This window comes from Macaca fascicularis, chromosome 11 (genome assembly GCF_037993035.2).
Source record: "Macaca fascicularis isolate 582-1 chromosome 11, T2T-MFA8v1.1".
NCBI classification, from domain to species: domain Eukaryota; kingdom Metazoa; phylum Chordata; class Mammalia; order Primates; family Cercopithecidae; genus Macaca; species Macaca fascicularis.
The window spans coordinates 4287377-4305989 of NC_088385.1; the positions used below are offsets into that span (position 1 = coordinate 4287377).

An 18613-nucleotide genomic window follows, 5' to 3' on the forward strand; every position below is an offset into this window, starting at 1 on the left:
CTGGAATGTTCACCAAGACTCTTTTTTTCTGGAAGGTCCTGAATTCTAATCTGTCTCCTCAGCACCATAAAACTGCCCAAAATTCTCTGCTTGAAATTTGAGGCATTTGCCATGTGCAGTTACAGAATTTGGCAAACTTATTGAGGAAAAAACAAACCATGTTTTTTAGGCTCCTCAAGTTTTCGATTTTTATCATTTACACCTCAGAGATTTCTGAAGTTCTGGTGGTTTCTCAGTCCCCTGGCAGTGACCCACTGCCTGGGTAAAGCTTTCTCAGCTGTTGACCTATTCACAGAATTGACAGAGGCTCCCAGCTTCCTCTCTGCAGTTCCCCTCCTCAGAATCAAATCCTGCATAGGTCCCATTGGCTATCAAGATCTCTGATGCCTGTAACTATGACCCTTGCATTTTACTTGCTTTTCTTTCTTTCTTTCTTTTTTTTTTTTTTTTTGATGGAGTCTTGCTCTGTCGCTCAGGCTGGAGTGCAGTGGCACGATCTCGACTCACTGCAACCTCTGCCTCCTGAGTTCAAACAATTCTCCTGCCTCAGTCTGCCAGCTGGGACTATAGGCATGCGCCACCACGCCCAGCTAATTTTTGTATTTTTAGTAGAAACGGGGTTTTACCATATTGGCCAGGCTGGTCTTGAACTCCTGACCTCGTGATCCACCCTCCTCGGCCACCCAAAGTGCTGGGATTACAGGTGTGAGCCACCGCACCCAGTCGCATTTTATTTGCTTTTCTAATTACATTCCATGGGGCATTGGTCTGCCATAGCAATCCTGGTAGCACAAGCCCTGTAGGCTTCTCTATTTTACATTTTTGAGTTCTAAACATTGTGTCTGAAAAATATAGGGGCAATTTGAGGTTCCAGGTGATGTGATTTTCCTCCAGAAAGTATATATGCTTACTTCTGGCTGTTAGCTAGTCCAAGGTAAGCCACCTCAATTCAGCCAGGACTTGGCATGCTTTGAGGCTTGGCTTCAGTCTTTGGAGGGCTGGTTTGCTCTTGTAACTAGAGCATAGCCCTTTGGGGTCCCGGCTGAATGCCTGGCGTGTTTGCCAGGCTTCCTCCTTCCTGGCAGAGCCTGCCCTCCATTTTGGTTACAGCGGTTTGACAAGGCCGCTAAAGGCTCTTTCACCTCTTAGCTCCTGATCCTCAGTCACTCTTCTTGCTTATGGAGTCTACCTGCTGCTTTGAAGGGTGGAGAGGCCTCAGATTCTGGGTTCATTTATCATGATTTCTTTCCTCTTTCAGATTGTAGCATTACAAAATTTCATTGCTTTGATCATCTTTCAGTTGCCTTCAAGCAAATATTGTTGTATGTTGTCTAGTTTTTCTAGTTCTCCAGGGAGTCAAGTTCAGCACCAACCTAGCCAGTACATACTGGAGGTGGAGCTCCCAACAATACAAAATTTTTCATGGGAAAAAAAACCCCTGTATGTGCTGTATGGTACTAGCCTGGTTAAAACTAAAAGCATGTGATGTGTGCTGTGGTTTGAATGCGTCCCCCAGATTTCATGTTTTGGAAACTTGATCCCTGAATTCACATGTAGATGATATTTGGAGGTGGGGCCTTTGGGAGATAACTAGAATTAGATAAAGTCATCTTATCTAATGGGTCAAGGGGCCCCATGGTGGAACTGGTGGCTTAATAAGAGGAGAAAGAGAGACCTGAGCTGGCATGCTCTTGCCCTCTCGCCATGCTGTAATGCAGGAAGGAGGCACTCACAAGAAGCCAGAACCTTCATGTTAGACTTCCCAGACTCCAGAACTTAAGAAATAAATTTCTTTTCTTTATAAATGACCCAGTCTCAGCTGTTCATTTATAGCACTAGAAAATGGACTAAACGTACAGTCAGCCCTCCCTAACCATGGGTTCCTCATTGGTGGGGTCAACCAATCAAAGATTGAAGATACAGACATGCATTGTTTACCAATGGGCATGTATTCTGAGAAGGGCGTTGTTCGGTGATTTTATTGTAATAACATCATAGAGTGTACTCACACAAACCTAGATGCCATAACCGACTGCACACCTAGGCTATCCCTACCGCTCCTAGACTACAAACCTCTACAGCATGTTACTGTTCTCAATGCTGTAGGCAATTGTAACACAATGGTATTTGTGTATCAAAACATGAAAAAGGTACAGTGAAAATATGGTATAAAAAATTAAAAATGGTGCACCTGTACAGGGCACTTACCATGAATGGAGCTTACAGAACTGGAAGTTGCTCTGTGTGAGTCAGTGAGTGAGTGGTGGGTAAATGTGAAGGTCTAGAACTACTGTGAACTTTATAAACACTGTATGCTTAGGCTATATAAAGTTATAAAAAGTGTTTTTCTTTCTCCAACAAAAAATTAACTTTGGCTCACTGTAACTTTTTTTTTTTTTTTTTTTTGAGACGGAGTCTTGCTTAGTCGCCCAGGCTGTAGTGCAGTGGCACCATCTCGGCTCACTGCAAGCTCCGCCTCCCAGGTTCACACCATTCTCCTGCCTCAGCCTCCCAAGTAGCTGGGACTACAGGCGCCCGCCGCCACGTCCGGCTAATTTTTTGCATTTTTAGTAGAGATGGGGTTTCACCGTGTTAGCCAGGATGGTCTCAATCTCCTGACCTCGTGATCCACCTGCCTCGGCCTCCCAAAGTGCTGGGATTACAGGCATGAGCCACCGTGCCTGGCTCACTGTAACTTTTATACTTTACAAACTTTAATTTCTTAAAAACTTTTTGACTCTTTCGTAATATTACTTAGCTTAAAACACATGTACAGCTGTACAAAAATATTTTCTTTCTTTATATCTTACTCGATAACATTTTTCTATTTGAAAATTCTCTCTCTTTTTTTTCTTCTTAAACCTTTTTATTAAAAACTAAGAAGCTGGCCAGGCGCGGTGGCTCAAGCCTGTAATCCCAGCACTTTGGGAGGCCGAGACGGGCGGATCACGAGGTCAGGAGATCGAGACCATCCTGGCTAACACGGTGAAACCCCGTCTCTATTAAAAAAACACGAAAAACTAGCCGGGCGAGGTGGTGGGTGCCTGTGGTCCCAGCTACTCGGGAGGCTGAGGCAGGAGAATGGAGTAAACCCGGGAGGCGGAGCTTGCAGTGAGCTGAGATCCGGCCACTGCACTCCAGCCTGGGCGACAGAGCGAGACTCCGCCTCAAAAAAAAAAACTAAAAACAAAAAACTAAGAAGCTGATATGGTTTGGCTGTGTCCCCACCCAAATCTCACCTTGAATTGTAATAATCCCCATGTGTCAAGGGCGGGGCCAGGTGGAGATAACTGAATTGTGGATGCAGTTCCCTTATACAAGATTTTTGTATTTTTAGTAGAGACGGGGTTTTACCATATTGGCCAGGCTGGTCTCGAATGCCTGACCTCATGATCCACCCGCCTTGGCCACCCAAAGTGCTGGGATTACAGGCATGAGCCACCAATCCCAGCTGCATTTTATTTGCTTTTCTAATTACATTCCATGGGGCATTGGTCTGCCGTAGCAATCCTGGTAACACAAGCCCTGTAGGCTTCTCTAGTTTACATTTTTGAGTTCTAAACATTGTGTCTGAAAAATATAGGGGCAATTTGAGGTTCTATGTGATGTGATTTTCCTCCAGAAAGTATATATGCTTGCTTCTGGTTGTTAGCTAGTCCAAGGGTAAGCCACCTCAATTCAGCCAGGAATTGGCTGAATTATTTGTATTTTTAGTAGAGACAGGGTTTTACTATATTGGCCAGGCTGTTCTCATGGTAGTGAATAAATCTCACAAGATCTGATGGTTTTATAAATGGGAGTTCCCTTGAACAAGCTCTCTTGCCTGCTGCCGTGTAGGATGTGTCTTGCTTCCCCTTTGTTTCCCGCCATGATGGTGAGGCCTCCCCAGCCATGTGGAACTGTGAGTCAATTAAACCTCTTTCTTTGATAAATTACCCAGTCCTGGGTATGTCTGTATTAGCAGCGTGAGAACAAATGAATACAGATGCAAACACACATACTAGGCCTACACAGGGTCAGGAGCATAAACATCATTGTCTTCCACTTCCTCATCTTGTCCCACTGGAAGCTCTTCAGGGGCAATAACATGCCCCAAGCTGTTATCTCCTATGATAACAATGCCTTCTTCTGGAATACCTCCAGGACTACCACAAACCCATGAGTAATGCATTGTGCCACAGTGTTACAATGGCTACATGTCACCAGGAGATAGGAATTATTCAGTTCCATTATAGTCTTGTGGGACTACCATTCCGTATGTGGTGCACTGTTGACCAGTGTCATTATGTGGTACATGACTGTATTCGGGGGGCAAAAAAAAAAATAATAATAATACAAATTAAAAATGCAGTATAAATTAAAAATACAGTATCACAACTATTTACATAAAATTTACATTATATTATATACTATAAATAATCTAGAGATAATTTAAAGCATACAGGAAGATGTGTGTAAGTTATATGCAAATACAACACCATTTTATATAAGGGACTTGAACAATGACAGATTTTGGTATTCACAGGTGTCCTGGGACCAGATGCCCCCTGGATCCAGAGGGATGACTGATTTATGTACAGAAAGACCAAAAAGACTTAGGTCAAACTGTTAGTTGTGGTTCTCTTGAATGATTGGAATTCAGGTGAGTTACTTATTGTCTCTGTGCTTCTTGTATTTTCCAAATTTTCTATAATAAATATAGGTATTTTGTATTTAAAAAATGCTAAGTTTGTAAAAGATGACTGCCAGCAAATAGTAGTCGATCAGGAAAGGCAGAAAAGGGAAGAAAACTGGAGAAAAAGGTGATAATATGGGAATAACAAAGCTGGCTGCTTCCTGCTACACTCTCCAACAGTCTCACCGCACTTTTGACTCCAGACGTCTGAGAGTTTCTCCCCATCCACAAGCAAACCATCCTCCAGCAGGGACACCAGCTGGTGTCCTCCAGTTCATTTCAGTTCTGACACTATCTGAGATGGGATAATTCCCTTGACCTTGACGCTCTTAGTGGGAGGGAACTGGAGTGGCTCGTTTCACTCAGCCTGCCACTGGCCACTTTTCTTGAGAGGGAGCCTGCAAGCAAGTGAGTGTGGGAACTGGAGTGAATGGAATGGTGGAACCGGTCAGTTGCTCTTCTCTGGCTGGAGCAGGCTCTGTTCGGGCCCCACAGCAGCATCCAAGCCCCTGCTCTTTCAGTATCTGGGTTCTTGTCCAGCATTCAGAAAGAATCAGGTCACACAAATAGATTGAAGGGCAGTGTATGCAGAGGATGATATTGGGCGATAGAAGAGGCTCTTGGTGGGATGAGGAGTTGGAAAGGGGATGGTGTGAGAAGAAGGTGATCTTTCCCTGCAGCTGCACCACCTGAAGTTAGGTGAGTCTCTCCATAGTCTCTTGTATCTCTGTTGTATCTCTGCTCGCCGCTCGGCCACTTGTATCCCCGCTGCTCAGTGGCTTGTGTTACTGTGCCAGCTGCAGTCTTTATGAGCACAGGATTGGGCATGGCAGGCCGAAACAGCAACATTTGGGCGGAAAAACTGGGTCAGCTGTTTCACCTACAGCCGAAGTTCCAGGCTTAAGGGTGGGGTTTAGCCAGCCCCCGTTTCCAACGCCAAACCCAAGCCCCAGGTTGGTTTACCTGTGCTTCTGACCCACCAGCTATATAGTGGGGTTTCCTCAGCCCCCTCCTTAGGTCTGATTAATTGGCTGGAGTGGCTCACAGAACTCAGGGAAACACTTACTTACATTTGCCAGTGTATCGTAAAGGCGATCACAAAGGATGCAGATGAAGAGATGCATGGGGCAAGGCATAGGGAAGGGGCACGAAGCTTCCATGCCTTTCCTGGGTGCCACCCTCCAGGTGCCTCCACTTGTTAAGTTTTCTGGAAGCCCCCCGAACCCAGTCATGTTGAGTTTTTATGGAGACTTCAGTACATAGGCGTGATTAACTAAATCATTGGCCATTGGTGATCAACTTAACCTTCAGCCCCTCTCCCTTCCCTAGAGGTCATGGGGTGGGTCTGAAAGTCCCGACTCCCTAATCCTGCCTTGGTTTGAGTGACCAGCCCATCCTGAAGCTACCTAGGGGCTGCCAGCCACCAGTCAATCATTAGCACACAAAAATACATCGCTTTAGAGATTTCCAGGATTTTAGGAATTGCATGTCAGGAAACTGCATGAAGACCAAATAAATATTTCACAATATCACAATGCACCAGAAACTGAAAAATTAGATCTCCCGTGAGACCCACAGAACAGTGGAGGAAGGAAGGTGGGTCTACAGAGAGGCGACTGCAAAAGAACGCCCAAGAGCTGGAAAGGACTCGGTACATCTTCCCCAAACCCCTCACTGTCATTGCATGCATGCAGACACGCAGGCTCATGAGGCCACATGGCTTGCCATTGAGTTAGTGACAGTGCTGGGTCAGGAGTCAGGTTTCCTGATTCCCAGGCTAGTGCTCTTTCCAGAGGAGCTTGTGGAGTAAATGTGAGCTGGGGTAATCACAGGCTGTCCCTGCAGGACTGCCAGTGCAGGATCATTTGATCTAGCCGGACCTTCTCAGGTAGAGGAATCGCCAGAGCCATGGCTGTTAGTGGGAGGCCCTCCATTTTGCTGGGAAGAGATGAGCTTCAACAGGGGTGGCAGTGTCTACGATGCCTTTCTAGCATAGCACTCAAGAGCCTCCTCGGCCTGTCTAGGTCTCCTCGCTCCACGGGTCTCTCCTCTAACTCCTGTAATCCCCCCACAACTCTGTTCTGGTGGCTCCATGCTGAGTTATGACCTTACTGGCCCCAAATATGTTTGTGTCTTTGCTGACATCGTCCCCTTTCAAGAGATTCTTTTCCACTCCCTCTCTCCTACCTGAAATCTACCTACCTCTCAAGGTGTAATTCTAATCCTCACCGTCTTTAGCTGGTGGAGCCCAAGTCTCTCATGTGGAGAGGATCCTCCAGGCTTTTCATTTTTCTCTGGCTGGTGTCAGTATTCTTACAGAGATGCTAAGGTCTGGAAGGCAGGAATCAATTCTCCCATTTGGTGGCGTGCTCCCAGGCATGGAGGAAAATGTCTTGTATGAGGCAGGCACTAAGTAAACACTTGTGGAGTGACTGGTGGGCTGTTGGAAAGAAATGTGTGAGAGGCTGGGGCACATCCAGAAGGAGCTGACAGAGGATTCTGAAGAGTAGTGGGCAGCACAGAACTCGTTATAGGAGCCTGTCAAAGGCTTTCTGCTGGCTGCTTTTCCTCCCTTGATTCTGATGTCAGTTTCAGAAAGATTTAGGACCCTGAGTCAGGAGGGAGCAGATATTCGAAGGAGAAAAACAAGCTGTGCTGTTGAGGAAAGACAATGTCAGGAGGAAGCACGGCAGTGGAAACCCAGGTCTGGAGAGAGTAGAAACTGTGGACAGAGATTGGGCTGCTGCAGGCTTAAGCACATTTTCTCAGATGTGGGGCAGGCTGGCCTTGAGAACAAAGAACTGAAATATGAGTTTGGGCAGAGAACAAACAGTATGTGAGATTTTTGGTGGCAAATAATGATAAGCCAATGTGCTTGGGTTTGGAAAGAGGGGTAACTTCAGTTTAGCAGAGGGAACCTTATTAAGGGAACTATTATACTGATTTGAAGCCAGAGTTTTTCAGGTTTTTGATGACTTCCATTGAGTTCCTGCGCAGAGGCGTGTGATAGAATGGGAAAGCCAGGGAGATTTATAAACCAAGGATATTTGAATGAGAAATGTGGAGTTCATAAGTTTTGGAGTATCTTGGTTGCCACACGGAGGTTTATTTGGGGGAAAGGATTTGAAGTCTATCATATTAGAATTAGCTGCTGTTATGATCAGATTTCAGACAGCAACATGGATGGGGTGAGAGGACACATCTTGGCTTCCTTGGCTGGGGGATTCTGGCAGATTCTCAGAGGCTGGGCTCATAGGAATTAATTTGTGGAAAAGGTAGCCATGCAACATGAATTAATTCAAGGAATTATTGAGAATGCAGAGGAGCGTTCAGCTCTCCTGTTATTCACAAAAGAATGAGGACCCTGTGGATTTTGAAAGTAGCTTTTAAAAGGCATCCAAAGCATCTCACGTTGGTGACGTAAATGTTTGGGGTGGGTGAGAAAGAGGAGCTGGGTAGCGCAGGAGGAACCTTATATATCACTGAAATAGTGTAATATAATTTAAAGAGGGTTGGTAATTTGACCCTAGCTTAAAATATGACCTGTACTCAGGAACTCAGTTCCTGAAACTTCACCATCAGGTCTTCATTTCATAGCGTCACTCGTACTTCCCTCCAGTGAGGTTTATGGATTATTTTCCCCATTATTGAAGGGACTTCGAATCGTACCTGGGAAGAGAAGAGGTGAAGAAGAGACAAAAATCCCATGTACTCGACTTGTTTCGCCTTGAGAGTGAGCTTGAGCGTGCTCTATCTTCAGAGAGGCCTTATTTGAAGCCACCTGCCTGGTTTCATAGCCTGACTCTGTTCCTTACCAGTTGGGGGACTTGGGGCCAGTTACTTAACCTTTTTGTACTTGGATTTCCCCATTGGTAGAATGAAGAAAAAATGGTCATACCTACTTTATAGGTTGTGAGGATTAAATGAGTGAATGCATGCAAGATACTTAGAATAGCTCCTGGCACATATTAAGTACTCAATACACATTTTCTATCATTCTTACTAGCTTTCAGGATGGCAGCATCTGCTGTTCTGAAAGATTTTCCCATCTAGCCTCCAGCCAAGTGCAGAAGAGTTCGAGGCTGAGGTTGCCAGGGGAAGCAGACATTTCTGAGTTCTCCATTTCTCAACTGCAAACACCTTGAAAGGCTCTTCAGCCCTTTCCTTAGCAACCTTCACAGCTTATTCTAAGCCCCGTGTTTAAGAACTTGGAATTGCGAGGTGTTTTAGCGGCGTTTTTATTTTTTTGCTGAAAAAGAAAAGGGGGCATGGCCTGAGTGTGGTTAAGGCAAATACTCTGGCAGGACGGTGCCAGCCTTGGTTCTCGTCATTCTTTGATGAACTTCTGCTCCACATGGGCGACAGGATGGGCTGGTCCTATCCTCCAAGCTGGTCCAGCCCATGGCTGCCGCTGCCAGTGCTCTAGCCACACATCAGAAAGGCTTGATACTGATGCTGCAAGGGGCATCCTGCAGCAATCTCCCCCTATCTTGTGGCTTCAGGCCCGTTGTGTGTGTGGAGGCCGAGATTATTCTAGTTGTCAACTTTGACTCTAGCTACCTCACCCCACTTTACTGGGTCCTAACTTCCCCTCTCCACCTGAGATGCTCTGTCAGTTTCTCTTTCAGGTCATGACTGGAGCAGATCCAGAAAAGCGGTGTCTTCGGTGGCTTTTGCCTCCTCTGGAGGAGGGGTGGGTGGGGCTGGGCTGGTTGCTTGAAGAGGAAAAGGATGAGGGTGTGTTGGGGGAACAGGTGTGCAGAAATGGTGAAGTGGCATGGAAGATGGAGGATTTAAATGTTAAAGGGTGGGTAGAAAATGTACCAAGATATTTTGAGGGCTAAATTTGTTCTGGAAGTTAAATGCATAGAATGCGATGAATCAGAGGAACAAGAGCCACTTAAGATTTTTAAAGCCGTTGGGTTGCCCGGGCGATACACAGGCGTTTTGTGGATGGTTCGTTATTAGCAGTAAACATTTACATAGCACTTCACCTCCTCAAATATTCGTCCATAAAACCCTCGAATGGTAGTGACGGCCGGGAAACCAAGACCTAGGGAGGATTTGCTCAAGGTCACAAAGCTGGTTTGCAGCTGAGCCGACAGGAAAGACTAGGTGTCTTGGCTTTGTGCTGCTACCTGCTAGGGGCTTCCGCCTCGCTTAGATAACTGGCTTTGCAATACCCGGTGAGGAAGGCGGAAGCTGAGTGGCTACAGCCTTCAGCTGGAGGAACAAAGAGGCGGGAAGGGAAGCGATCTGTATCTGAACTATCTGCTTCCAGACCTACCTCCCGAGCCCTCGAACCCCGAAGCTGCATGCTTTCTTTTACCTGCTCATCTACCAGGGCTGTCTCTCTTGGAGAATGACACTGCTGGCCTCCCAGCTTCCCAAGCGGCTTGACTTCTCCCCTTTGCCCCCTCGCCACCCACCCCATGCCTAAGCAATCACCAAGACCTTGAATTCCATCCGTTTAGTATTTGATTTACTCACTTTTCTCCATCCCCGCTACCACTCTGTCTACCACACAACCTACTAATTAGCCTCTTCACCTCCACTCTTTATTCCCTCCTATCAACCTAATCAGATCACTCTCCTGCTGAAAACCCTTCCACAGCTCTCAATGGCCTCGAGTTAAATGAAGCTCAGACATCTGATCACAAGGCTCCTGCCCTGTCCCCTGGCTTGTCCAGGGCATGGCCTCACACAGTTCCCCAGCCAGAAGGACACTCAGTTCCCTGATCTCATCATGCTGTGAGTACATTGGTGATGGGACTAGAGGGAGCCAAGAAAGATCACAGGAATGTGGGGGGGATTGGTGGGGAGAAAGAGGGAGAGGGAGAGAGGGGAGACAGAGAGAGAGAGATTGAGAGAGAGAGAGAGAGAGAGAGAGACAAAGGCTGAGAGAGAGAGACAGACAAAGGCTGAGCCTGGCTGTACTGAACCATTGGCCAGCATGGAAGAACCCACCTCATATGGGATGTTCTCAACTTAAGAACATTGGCATGAGCCTCAGAGGTGGGTGTTGTCCATCAATGCAAGGCTGCAGACTCAAAACTCTCTCTCTCTCTCTCTCCCTCCCTCCCTCCAGACAGCTCATTCTGATTTGGTGATCAAAGCACAGTGACCCATAACTGGTGCGACATTCCTTACTGGCTGTGTGATACTGAGTGAGTCACTTAATGTCATGAAGCCATGGGCTTCAGTTTCCTCATCTGTGAGATGGGGATAATAGCTGACCTGCTGTGCAGATGTCTTTTTGTTTGTTTGTTTTGGTTGCACAGTCTATGAACCCCCTTCCATACTGGAGACCCCTATTGTATGAGCCTCCACGGTGGGAGTGGACTGCTTCCTACTGAGAAGCTGAAACAGCCAGATGCTGTGACAGCCTCCCAGCAGTGAGACAGTGAGGTGTTCATGCCTAGGTCTTCGCATCTTAAGAGTAATGCAAAGGTGCAGGCCCCATGAGACTCATTCCAGTAGAGGCAGTGGGTTGGGAGGGTGGCAGTGACGATGATGGTGGGGGCGGTCACTGCGGTGTCCAGCTCAGTCTCTTGCTGCAGCATGAACTTGCTTTCTTTCTTCCGTGCTTTCTAGTCATGTCTGAGAACAGCCTGATTTCCTCCCAGTACGTTCCATCTGTGCTCTTTAGCTGACCAGAGTCCGTTTCTGTGGATAGATGAAACAGAGTCTTGCCTCGAATACTCACCTTCTCACAGGGCAGTGAGGGAGAAGCAGAACCTGGAGCTGGGGCTGCTTCAGTGAAGCTGGAGTGCAGTTCTGTGGGGAAGGGCGAAGCCCTGGGACGGGGAGCACAGCGTCCACTGCATGTTTTCGATCGAGCTGGAACCCGAGTCAAAAATCATATCAAATATCAGGCATGCCATTGGGAGGAGACGATATTGTGACTATGCTTTGGAAAGGACAAGGAAAATATAAGACTTTCTTACCAATAGAGAGCCCTCCCACTCCTCCTCCTCCATGTCTTAAATTTAGCTTAAAAACATAATTTTTTTTTTTTTAAATGGGGAAAGGCACATGTCCATTCCCATAGATCGTTAGCATCGAGGAGCAGACATTTATTTCTGTGCCGTGCCTGTCGGGTCTCAAGTCTGGCTTTGGCAGCCTCCCAAGTCATTTTTATCTGGTGGGACAGAAGGACACTCCTGCAAGCCATGCTCCGGCCTAGGCTTCCTCTGGGGTAGGCACATTCCACGCTAAGGTCTGGGCTTCACTTGGCAGAGCAGCAGAAGCAGATTCGCTTACTCTCCAGCCATCGGCATCCTGCTGGGTGGTGGGGTGGCGGATCCAGGGACTCATATCTGTTTGCCTAGATCCCGGGTCCTCAGGAGCTGGTGCCAGGACTGGTGGGAGACTGGGCTCCAGCCAATTTGTCACATTAAATGGTCTGGGCCACACATAAAAAGACATGGTTTTCAAATCCTGTTACCCAAATGCTGTTGTTTTGGCCACTCTGGAAAACTTCGAGACACAAGAGCCTGAAATGTGTCGCTGGGGACAAATAGGACTTGCTGTGGAGTCCTCACCCTGGCTCTCCTCCCGGTTGACTGCCGTCTCTGGGAAACAGGCACTTTGAAGACACCATATTTAATCATAGCTTTTTGTTTTTGTTTTAATGTTTTGAAAGAGCAGGTTGTCAGGCTGACTTATGCAAAAGCAGAGCCATCAACCTCACAAAGAACTCAGAGCCATGAGCAGGGGGATGGAGGCTGAGGCTGCTGAGGTGGTTTGCAACGTCTGTCTCTGCTGCTGCAGGGAAACTCACCGCTGCGCTGCTGGCCTGCCACTGGGGTGGGCTCCAGCTCTGGGCAGCGCGGACCCCCTCCTCAGTGCACTCCCGGGGGCCAGCTTACATGGAGGTTTCTGGTTCCAGGGGGCAGTGGGTGGGGTGGGGCCATAGGGAAAGGGCTCTGATCTGGGATGCTGGAGGGGGTATATGTCCACCTGAGTCATGGAGCAGCCCAGCAGCCTGCATTCCCTCAGTTTTCTCACCTGTGAAATGATCCCCAAGTGCATTTCTAATTGTAGCTTTTCTACGGTGCTTGTTATTTCCCACCAGCCTCTGAGGTGTCAGGCCACTGGGCTGTGGTTCTGGGGTCCGGGCCACTGCCACTCTCTCCTTTATCAACCATTTCAACAGGCAAAAAATGTGGTCCTCCACAGGCCACTGGACAAATGTCCCACCGTTTCATGGGAATTGCCTCCCTGAAAGTGCATGGGTTGATCTTGGTAATTAACAAGCAAAGCTGGGGTACAGCTCCTGTGTTGTCTGACCTGGAAATCAACTGGCCACCTGCTATTGCCTAAGACCAAACTGATGAGGGACCCTGGGCACAGTCACCCTGTCTGTGGATCCCAGACATCGGATCATTAAGGTGCAAAGCAGGGAAGGGGGGCAATTTGATTTAAAAAAATCATCTATACCAAAAAATATTCCATTTAAACCAAGTAAGTTTATTTGATTATACACAAAGTACCAGTGAATTTAAAGGAAGTTAATATGAAAGTTCCTATGTTTCCTTCCAAGCAAAAAGTTGGTGTTCCTGCTGGACAGACAGGGTCGGAGAAGGGGAAGGAAGTCATAATGAGAGCAGCAGGTGCTGCCATCATGCCAGCTGCGGCAGGGAGGCGCGGCCGGGGCTGCACACTCCACGGAGCTTGTGGGAGTCACACCCCTTCTGAGTTGGGGCTGGAGATCCCTGGGTGCTGCTGCAGCCACCCAAACTGCACTGCAGACCCAGGCCTCCTGCTCTATGGATCAGGAAGGAGCTCCATCTTCCTGGGCAAGGCTACAGACACCCAGACTGCAGCTGTGGATTCAAGTCTCCCTGTGGTCTTGTGGGAGGTGGCGGGAGAAGGCAGGATCTGCCCTCCCAGGTGCAGCTGGAGCCACTGCTGCAGACCTGGGCCTCCCGCTCCATGGAGCAGACAGGAGTTGGAGACAAGTGGGAGCCTTGCCCCTTCCAAGTTGGTGGGGTGGGAGTTCCCCCTGGTGCAGCTGTGGCCACCCTCCCAGGTGCAGGACCCAGGCATCTCTGCAGCCTGCACCCTTGGGAGCCAGGAAGTTCCCCTACTGTTCCCTGCAGGCTTGGAGCGGGGTTGGGCCCAAGCCCCAGGGCCATGAATGGCAATGGGAGGCAGACAGATTCTTGGGCGGAAAAGGGTGGGTCCTGGTAAAGCCTCTCCTTCAGGCCGGGGAGGGCCTGAAGCCTGGGGACTGGGCTGCCAGTCCCACAGACCGGGATGGGGACTTGTGGTGCCTCTTCCGCCAGCCCATGGCCACCCATGGACCAATCAGCATGCACTTCCTCCCCTCTGAGGTCCACTAAAGCCCTGGGCTCAGCCAGAGAAAGGCAGAGAATGTAGAGATGATGGGATGGGAAGAACAGCTGCAGAGAGGAACTACTCTCTCTGCTCAGAGCTTCAGAGCCCTGCAGAGATGTGGGGACTACCAGCTGCAGAGCGGAGCAACCCTCTCCAGGGCTTTGTCTTTGCTGAGAGCAGCAGACATCAGGGTGATCTGCCCTACAGAAAGGAGCTACCCACTGTGGGTCTCCTCTAAGCTGTTCTAAACTTAATAAAGCTCATCTTTGCCTTGTTCACCCTTCACCTGTGTGCCTTCCTCATTCTTCCTGGATGCATCTGCCAGAACTCGGGCAAAGGTGCTGCCGGTTTCTGGCCAGAAAGTAGAGATGACACTCCAAAGATCTTGTAGCAATGGCTGATTTGCCTGACACCTGGTAGTTCAACTCTTAAGCCTATGTTCTCAAACCACCCTTAAAAACCCACATCCTTGTCATCTCTGTGCAGGCTGAGGAAAAGCTAAAGCAAAATCATTTTTTAAAAATCCATTTGACATTTATTCAAGTGAATCAGGACCACTGGGAAGGACAGGATGTGCCCGTTGAGGCCTTTTGGTTTCATCACCTGCCTTCTGGAAGCTTGCACTCTGCTATCTACTGTCCTGGCCAAGGGGCAAGGAGCTGGTGCTGTCTCCCTCTGCTTCTGTAGGCATCTCCTGCCATCCTGGCCCCAATGTCCTTCCTTGTAGAGAGCAGAAATCTGACTCCCTGTAACATACTCGAAGGGAAATTTGCATGGAAAACAAATCTCTTTGAAATGACACCTTCACCTGATTGGTTGACCCAGAAATCACCCTCGCCCTTCCTTCTCTCATCTGCATGTCCAAGTGGATATTGAGCTGGGTAACACTGCCTCATAGGAGCCTATAAAACTACGTGGGTCTCAACAGTCTCACTGTCATTGTCCTGTTGAGATTTTGAACTCACCAAGACATCACAGTAGTCTCACCACTGTTCTCTTTGTCTCCCCAGCTCCAGCTGCCAGTCTTCATGGTTACCTAGACAGAACTTTGGAATCATGTAGTAGGATGAGCATGGGTTTTGGAATCAGGCAGGGATTTGTGCTTAAATTTGGGCTTTGCCTCAAATCTAATTTGTGTAGCCTCAGCTGTAGCAAGACGAGCCACAGACAAGCACCTCTCAGACACCAAGTTGTAGAAGGAAAGGGCTTTTTTCAGCTGGGAACGTTGGCAGACTCACATCTCCAAAAACCGAACTCCCTGAGTGAGCAATTTCTGTCCCTTTTAAGGGCTTACAACTCTAAGGGGGTCTGCATGAAAGGGTCGTGATTGATTGAGCAAGCAGGGTTACGTGACTCAGGGCTGCATGCACCAGTAATCAGAACAGAACAGAACAAGAGGGGGATTTTCATGATGCTTTTCCATACAATGTCTGAAATCTATAGATAACACAAGCAATTAGGTCAGAGGTTGATTTTTAACTACCAGGCCCAGGGCACAGTGCTGGGCTATCTGCCTGTGGATTCCATTTCTGCCTTTTAGTTTTTACTTCTTTCTTTGGAGGCAGACATTGGGCGTAAGACAATATGAGGGGTGGTCTCCTCCCTTATTCTCCCCCTTTGAGAACCTCACTTATTAGTGGGAGTTCTCACTTTTATCCTCCCTACTCATGTCTTCTTGCAAGACAGATCAATAGTGATTCATACAGTACACTTGTGCTGAAGCATTTTGGTGAACTAAGGTAGCGATGAAGCTTTTTATTATTTGAAGAAGTACAGGTAGCAAACCAGGGGAGCAGTGAGCAGGTTCTTATTACTAGTGTAACTTTCATTATAAGAGTTTTAAATCCTCCTAGCACTGGGAACCATTTTCCAAACACCGTCCCAGGATCAAATCCATGCCACACTTGCATGAGCACATGTGCCAGTTTTGTCATATCTTTAACTATGTCTTCAACTACTTGCCCTTGATCTTCGATGTGTAGACAGTGATTAGTAAGGCTAAATTTTCCACACACCCCTCCTTCAGCTGCTAGCAAGTAGTTGAGAGCCAATTTATTTTGATAGATAGCATTTCTCATTTGAGTTTCTTGCCTGGCCAGAAAAGTCAAGGCTGTGCCGGTTTTGTTAGTGATTATTTCTAAGACAGCTTATAACTGTATGATTTGGTTGAGCATGTAAATGGGGGTCTAGTATCCTCATGAGCCATCTTGTGCCCTAGTAGCAGCCCCATAATATTGTTAGGATTTTCTTGGAGGGCCGTTTTTCATCTTTCCAATTTTCTATAGCTATGCTTTTCTTTTTGTGGGAAGCATAGACAGGGAAGCCCAAGAGTTCGCCTGTCTTTATGGTCAGTAGGAAGAAAGATGGTTTAATAGTGCCAATAACACAACTACCTGCCCACTGGTCAGGTAATTTGGCATAAGCTCTATGCCCACATATCCAGTATAATCCAGTGGGGGCTTTCCAGTCCCAGTGGGACTCTGGGTGGGTCCACACGGTTTGCAACTTTGGGAATTTACTAAATGGATTCCTTTCTGTGTGATTTGAACTCCACCAAGTGACTGTTTCTGTGGTACCATTATACAGTTTCTGTACCAGACAACTAAGTCATCCTACAGGGTGAGTGAATTCTTTTCCTTCTCTAGCTATGCAATGTTGTCCAATAGTTGAGGCTTTTAGGACCCAGAAATTATTAGGGTGATTTTTTTTGAGCTGGGAATTCATCAGGAACTGGGTCTGTAGGTACTAATTCTCGGGCTTCCCATGGCCATTGATCTCCCATTACAGTCCCTCCACATACATAACATGAAGTGACATTGAGAGGCTGGGCTACATGGTTGGCTAATTGCAAAAACAAATTTCTTGTTTTTCCTGGAATTTCTGGTACTGGCACATTTAGTTCATCATAGAAAGTTTGAAACACTGGCTCAGGAGAGCATTTGTAAACTCCTAGAACTAAAATATTTACTTGAGGAACCAGTCTGGCTCCATTGATTCCTAAGGTCACACGCTCCCCTTTTTTTCAGTGAGGATCAAGGGGATTGGTTATTACTAGCTCTAAGGGGCAGCAAGGATCAAGGGGATTGGTTATTACTAGCTCTAAGGGGCAGCAAGGATCAAGGGGATTGGTTATTACTAGCTCTAAGGGGTTACATTGTCCCTTAGTACAGGAAGGGCCATTTTTTCCTTTCTGGAGGGGGACTGGATCCTTTTCATTTTTTATCCAAGTGGCCCAAATGACACAAGACCAGTATCCACATTCATTTTTACAGAGTCCTAATTCATGACAAATGCATTTATTTTCAGTTGTATAGCCTTTTTCCCAATTAAAAGAGCCACATCCCCTTCCTAGTTTATTGCTATTAATGATCGCACAGGCATCAAATTTCAAGATTACGTGTTTGGAGACCCCTTTTTCTTCTGTTCTGGCTAATACTTCACTTGTATCATTTACGAGTCCCTACCAGTCTTCAGTCCTTAATCTTATTTAAAAAACAGTGGACATGGGAGGCTCAGAGGGGTCATAACACACATCTGGATGGTCATTTCCTGGGCTACTTACCTTGTATAGCATTAAAGACATAAGTTCTTTTTAGAGTCCCAGTACACTTATAATAACAGTAAAATAATAGGACTGTAGCAACCTTTTGTCCTACCTCAGTGACTTGATGTATATACTGGGAACGGTCCTCAGTCTGAGGAAGGTCAATTGAAGTCCTTACTGTACGAGTCCAAATTTTAAGGAAAGCAAGTCCCACGATGAGTTTCTTCATGCTTCGGCCGTGTATGGACCAGTCAGTTTCCGAGCACGACTGGAGCGGGGCTTGTCATCTTCTTCAGAGTCACTTTGCAAGGGTTGGTGAAGCTGCTTCCAGCCATGTACAGCTCCCAGTTTACTGATGTTCAAGGATGCTCTCGGAGGTCGGGCCTGCTAGAATAAACTGAGTCCAACACCTCTACACAGTTATGTTCAACTGGGCTCTCTGAGACCGGGAGCAAGGTGGCGGGGTTCAGGGTGTTGCAAACTTCGATAGTTACACGGGAATTTTCACATAGCAAGCTTTGGTATCTAGTTAGTCTATTATTTGTTAGCCAATGATGTCCTTTGGTATTTACTAAAGTCACCACAGCATGGGGGGCCTTTATGTTTAGGTTTTGGCCAAGAGTAAGCTTATTTGCTTCTTGTGCTAGCAGGGCTACTGCTGCCAAGGCCCTCAAACATGGGGACCAGCCCGTAGAAACCTCATCTAGTTGTTTAGAGAGGTAGGCCACTGGCCTCAGCCAGAGCCCCACAGTCTGGGTTAAAACTCTAATTGCTATTTTTTTTTCTTTTCTCTTTGACACATATAGTGTAAAAGGTATTGTCAGGTCAGGTAGCCCCAGGTCTGGGGCTAACAAGAGTTTTTCTTTTAACTCATGAAAAGCTTGTTGCTGTTGGTTGTAATAGACATTGTTTATTTAGTTTACATTTTTATTAACTGTCACCTACCAAAATATTGACTTAAATCCTGCAGCGATTTGATTTTGGGCTTTAATCGATCTGGTATTTCCCGTGGGACTCCAACTGCATCTAAATAGATGTGTCGAAAGACCCAT

The 18613-nt window shown here is 47.1% G+C and overlaps 1 protein-coding gene across 1 annotated transcript in view; it reads left to right on the forward strand.

Moving 5' to 3' along the window:
- Positions 1–9716: 9716 nt before the first annotated feature.
- The window catches only part of PRMT8 (protein arginine methyltransferase 8), a 177979-nt gene continuing 169082 nt past the window's right edge, over positions 9717–18613 (forward strand). Inside the window, exon 1 of the mRNA XM_065523583.1 lies at positions 9717–10426. The gene's annotated coding sequence lies outside the window, so the exon portion shown is untranslated. The remainder of the gene's footprint in view (positions 10427–18613) is intronic.